We start from the raw sequence: 6,000 nt of genomic DNA, 5'->3' as shown, positions 1-6,000 counted from the left end.
TCATCTATCACTCTCTGGCGTTCAGCATCAAACCAGCTGTTACGCTGTCTTCCATGCGTTGTGCCTACCACCTCGCAGCTGTTTCACTGGCATCATGGAGGTTCCTCCACAGCCCACTTATATCTTCTACCCACCCTGCTGTTCTGCGATTCCTTGGTCAAGTTTTCTGGCGTATTTTTTCAAACATTCGTCTGGCACATCTTAATTGATAGCCAAACCTGAGGGCTTGTTGTTGAAGGCACGAGAAAGAGAACGATGTCATTCTGCGTCCATAATGTTGGCTGGTCTTCCATTACCTTACCTGCGAATAGTTGTTGGGCATCTTAGGATATGGTAAACAGTCGAAGCCGCAACATATTCGCTTTTTAAATGATGTACCGTATACTGTTTGCCGAGATTTCTGTGGTAGTTCGTAAAAGTGTACAACGCGCTCCCGAAATGCTTCTTGTTTCGATACCATTTTAAGCAAAACCGTGCAAGCATAAACAAAACAAAAAATATTGACAAAAAGAAGAGAGAGGGAGCTAACACATACACACTTTCATTTCTCTCTGAGCTCGTTTATTGTTGAGTATAGGGGCCTCGAAAAAATTCCAAAGTTTTGGTTGTCACCCGTTAGCGCTACAAGGTGGTACCGAGCGAAAAATTATGTTTGCTTCAAATCCGGTAGGAACAAGATAACCAGGTGCATGGCGAGCAAGATGGTTAGACAAGTTGGAACGAGATCTGCGGGTAACACGCGGTTTCCAAGGAATTGGAGAACGGTAGCCCGCAACCGACTAAATTGGAGAAACTTTGTTCATCTGGGTTTGTCTTAGGACGGCTAGTAAACTAAGGTAAGGTACGAACTTGGGCGTTTGAGTGCTTCCGACGTTTGAGCGTTTGAGCACTTGGCCGTTTGAGCACTTGAGTGTTTGGGCATTTGGATGCTTGGGCGTTTGGGCATTGAGGCGTTTGGGTGTTTGGGCGTATGGGCGTTTGAGCGTTTGGGTGTTTGGGCAGGAGCTAAGGCAGGGGCACGGATAGGACAAGGACGAGGGCAAGGATAAGGACTATGGCTATAAATATTTACTGATAATGGGCTCCATTAACTATAACTGGTCGGTCCTCTTCATTATAGAATTATAGAAAAAATAGAGTCCGTTGATTCCACCACATCATAAACTGCACCAAACAATACTTTGTCAAATAATACTATGCTGTAGGACTTCAAAGTGCTGTATTTTGTACGATTTTATGCCAATATCCTCGCGTATAAACTTCTATGAGTCGAGTGTGAGCAACCTAACCCCAATTGTTGATAACAGCGATGGATCGAAAATCATGGATGATTATAAAATGGTTTAAGTTGGCGAAGGAGATTTTTCAAGAACCACGAATTTCGGTAATAAAATTCAACTAGGTACACACGTCTGTTAAAAAAAGTTTTTCTCAGATGCATAAAATATTCGTCTTCGTCTTTTTCGAGGGGCTGAATTCAAAACCAACCCAAAGTTTTTTTTAAATTTTTTTGTAAATTTTTCATAATAAACACAAAAACATACCACTGGACTGAAGAGATGTTTCTATACAAAAATCTTTTTTTTTTGTAGAACTAAGTGTAATCTACCATGATAAAGTTATGATAAAGTTACAACATTGATAAAGTTATAACATTATTATCAGCGTAAATACAAAGAAATAATGCAGTACTCAATTCTGAAAGATTTTAGATTGCGGCCGGGGAGCCCACGTGATGTATAGTTGATATTATTTTTGTCTAAATTCAATGGACAAAAATTTAAAAGAATCAGTTGCAATCTTATGCAGTTTTTTTTTGTTGCAGACCTGAAATAATTATTTGTGAACATTGCTCAGATGTAAGTATATTACAATGTAAAAAGAAACATGTATCAATGTTGAAAAGTTATGAAAATATCCAAATAGATATGCAAAGATGCCTTTCTACTGAAATACAAAGGTAGCACCCCTAGTAGAATGAATAATTTTTTTTCGGTCATGCAGTAAAACCTCTGTTTTACTGTAAATCTGTTTAATAAAAATAGCCTTGTAAAGCGATATTCCAGTATTGGCTCCTCTCAAGCGTTTACCGGTCGATTACCGATCAGATCGTCGCAACCAATTCAACGACGATTACTTGTCGCTCTCCATCACTTTGATTAAGTATGTTTGAAGTTCTTTTTTCCTGTGACGCTACAAAAGCCTAACCTACAATAATATCAGAAGAAAAACAGCACCAATCGTCGCTCGCTCCGGCTCCGGCACCGGATGGTTGATCAAGTGCGATCTGAGGTCCGAAAAGCAAACAATCTCATAAACACATACTCATGCGTACGCTTACAACTACAACTCCGCCCGTAACGTAGTAACGAGCCGTACATTGCCAGCGGCACTCCGCGGTACCACGCCAAACAGCTCGTGGACGTGGTTCGATGCCATCACCGATATCGGGCTTCTAAACCTATCAGGAGGCACGGGGAGAGACGCGAAGTGCGCGCAGCACCATGACGAGATGAAATTTGGGATTTTTGTTTGTTTAATTTCGAACATGATTTTCTTCTTCGATGCGATGGATGATGGTGTGGTGTGCCTCTCCGCGATGCGATGGTGTCTTCTTTCTACGGTTGCCGTCCATTCGTTCGTCCGCGTGTTTGAATTTGTGTGTTTTAAACGGTGTCCCGGAGCGGCCCCGGTGCTCGTCACCTCCCGTCCTCCTCCGGCGGCGTTCCGTTGTCTCAAGGAAACACGCGGAGCTGTTCCGATGAATCGATCACTGAAAACATATATTATGTCTTATCGTGATTGTCATTATTTTCCGAAATACTGACGGGATGTTAATCAGAATGGTTTATTGGAGTTTTTATGTGTTTTCGTTTGACTGCAGAATTTGAAATCATCAGCGTGTAGATTGGACGAATGAATTTTCTATAAAAAATGATGGAAGAGACGTTTTTTGTCACTTCACTGAGATTCGATACGTAAATAAAAAGTGAATCACATGCATTCGAATTTATGGACTATTTATTTGTATAACTAATTTGTACGTATCAGGTTGTCAAGGATGAAAATTTGTTAATGATGCAAACCTTAATAGCTTGGCGTTTGCCATTAAAGATAAAGAGTGTTACGATTAAAATCTGATCGACCTAAACTTGGCGCGATCTTTTAAATCAGTGGTGCCCAGGTGTATCGCCGCACGAATGCCGCGGGCGCCATGAGCTTTGGCCCTTACTGCGCATAATAAAATGTAAAACATGCGGCAGTATAAACCATTTTTCAGAACTCACCACATTTAAACTGGAAAGTATACAGATTCACAATATGCACGAAGTATCACGACTAAACTGGGTGTCCTCTGAGTTATAAAAAAAATCATAAGTCCACCATCACTCAAATTAGTCCGCGGGCCACACGAACCAGGTCGAAGGGCCATAGTTTGGCCATCACTGCTTTAAATTGTGTATTTGAAAGACCCTAATACCACTCATCTTTCAGGTGTGTAAAGCAAAGCCTAGACTATGACCGTCTTTAGACATTACCCTTCTTTATCGACAGACGTCGCAGCCGGTTATTGGAGTACAGGACAATTACGGGGCTAGTACAACGTACCTATTGTCGCTGCAGCACCGCCCAACCGAGATTCGAGCATACGATGACTGGCTTGTTAAACCAGCAACGTACCTCGAAGCTCACTGGCTAGTTCAGCTGTGTGCGCGTAGAATGATGCCTCCATTTTGGTTTTGATATTTGCTCTTTAGTTAACAATGTGGCCAGCAAGCACGAGGAGTAACGCAACAAATCATTTAAATTGGTCTGTCCCCAACGTAATAAGTGTCCAGGAAACGATTACCGACAGACAGAAAACTTGAATCGAAGAAAATCGAAACCCGGAGTCACGGTGATGAAACAAACCTCGCTGTCTAGGACTTCTCTAATAAGCTGAGAGTGTCGTATATAACCATGCAACAAGCTACAAAACGAGGTAAACTATCAACTAATAAGAAGGTAGTGACTCCAAACTGCAACGATGAACAAACAAGATGGCCAAAACACGAGCCCGGAAACTGTACACGATGATGCTGATGATATTTGATTACGTGTTGAGGACCAAAATAGGTTGGTGGACGGCTAGATAATGCGTAACGTCGGTACCTCGTTTACCAGCAGGTAGAAAGTAGGCCCCATAGTATTCCTTAGCCTCTTATCCAGCCATTGCTGTTCCTACCTCCTTGTGGTACCAGCCGGGATGCATGCAACCTTAGAGGAGATCGGGTAACCACCCAAGTAGCACCCTATAGGTCTATTTAGTTGAAGCAACCGAATTACAACTAAAATTAGTTATATTTCGGTTACCACAACAACTTTATAACAACCGTGCTAGTAGGGCAACCTCGGTAGAAACTAAGATCGTATGCCGACAGGGAAAGAGGCACTCATGCTTCCACCAAGAGTTGGTAAAAGGAATAACCTTGCGTGCCGTGAACTCCTGTCTATCCTGACTATGAGCGACTCATGATGGTGTTCCCACTGCACAGTGGATCGTCGTATCCATACCAGATACGCGGTTGTATTCCAACGGTTGTGGTTAGGAGTAGCCTACAACAGTGACTGATCCGAAGCAGGCGGCTGACTCATGAAATGCTGTGTTTCGCCAGTTATATTCAAGAAGGCAGACCTATCTGCGAAACTAGGTATTGCAGCCCTAGTAAGGTGGCAAGCTTAAACAACTTATAGGGTATGTTGCTGCTTCGTCGTAATTGCATATTTCCGTCCTATCCAACACAAATTATTAAAAATATCAGCGACTTTTTATGACACACAATACAAAATTAATTATTCACTAATATTTTAGTTTGTTGACTATCATACGCGATTAATCAAATTGAGGTGAGATTTCTTTAAATGCCATTTTTCATTAAAGAATTCCTAACAGCCAAATTTCCCACGTTTTTTCGTGCAATGAAGAAGAAAATGTTGAGTAATCGTTTCAAAATCCGTCATTCATGAAATGAAAATAACTCTCGCAACGCATTGTCGTTATTCTGCAGCCGGGAAAACTTGCATGACCTGCAGAAATTTTGCAGATAAACATTTGTCATTCCGTCCTACACAAATACATGCCCGCTAGCTTCGTAAACATTATTGTGATTTTTAGTTCGGACGATGAAAAATTCTGATGGACAGATTTTAAAACGGTACGACGAATTTAAGATATAAAGTCAGTTGCGTAATTTGAATAAAATGCTTTAATAATCGCTTTTTAGTTAATTCAAAGGGCACGGATCGGAAGGTAAGTGTGTTTGAGTCAAATCAGCAGCAGAACTTTTGGTATATTATGGTGAGTATTCATTAAATCCACCTTAGAAATGTTGAAAATTAGTGTGGCTTTCCTTTCTACGACGGTAATTAGAAATAAACCCTACTACGAACACAGCGAAATAATCGGTATGGATCCAGGCGAACGAAATATCCCAAGTAACAATAACAGTTTTATTGCACTCTTATTGCGGTTTTCATGACCAATTTTGGTCATAAATGCTATAATAAGAGCGTAATAAAACCCACAGTGTTACTAGGAAGGTAAGGATTCTACATGAACTGGCAGGCGCGGGTATCTTAGCAGGAGAGCTGCATAGCATGAAGGTCGAGGTCGCAGCTATACAGGAAGCGCGATGGCCGAAGACCGGAGACCAAACGTCGACTCGGTTCACTATCTCGTAGTAAGCAAGTTTCGCGCCTGGTTATTCAACGTATTCAAATCGAGACCATCTTGGAAGATACGACTGTGCATTCGGCGGTTATCAGAGGAAGGAATTACTGCAGAGTACTCTCGAAAAGCTGTTTAGCGAATCTGTGGACAACTTGAAGAGAACCTGAACAAGCAGAGGAAGCACCAATGTTGCAAATCGAACGAGAAGCCAACGATGTCTACTCTAACGCGAGAGAGTATGAGTAGCATAGCATTCAACGCTTGCACCGCTCACGCAAGCGTGAAACCAA

Source organism: Sabethes cyaneus, chromosome 2 (assembly GCF_943734655.1).
Source record: "Sabethes cyaneus chromosome 2, idSabCyanKW18_F2, whole genome shotgun sequence".
NCBI classification, from domain to species: Eukaryota; Metazoa; Arthropoda; class Insecta; order Diptera; family Culicidae; genus Sabethes; species Sabethes cyaneus.
Note: the sequence above shows the minus strand (reverse complement) of the source record.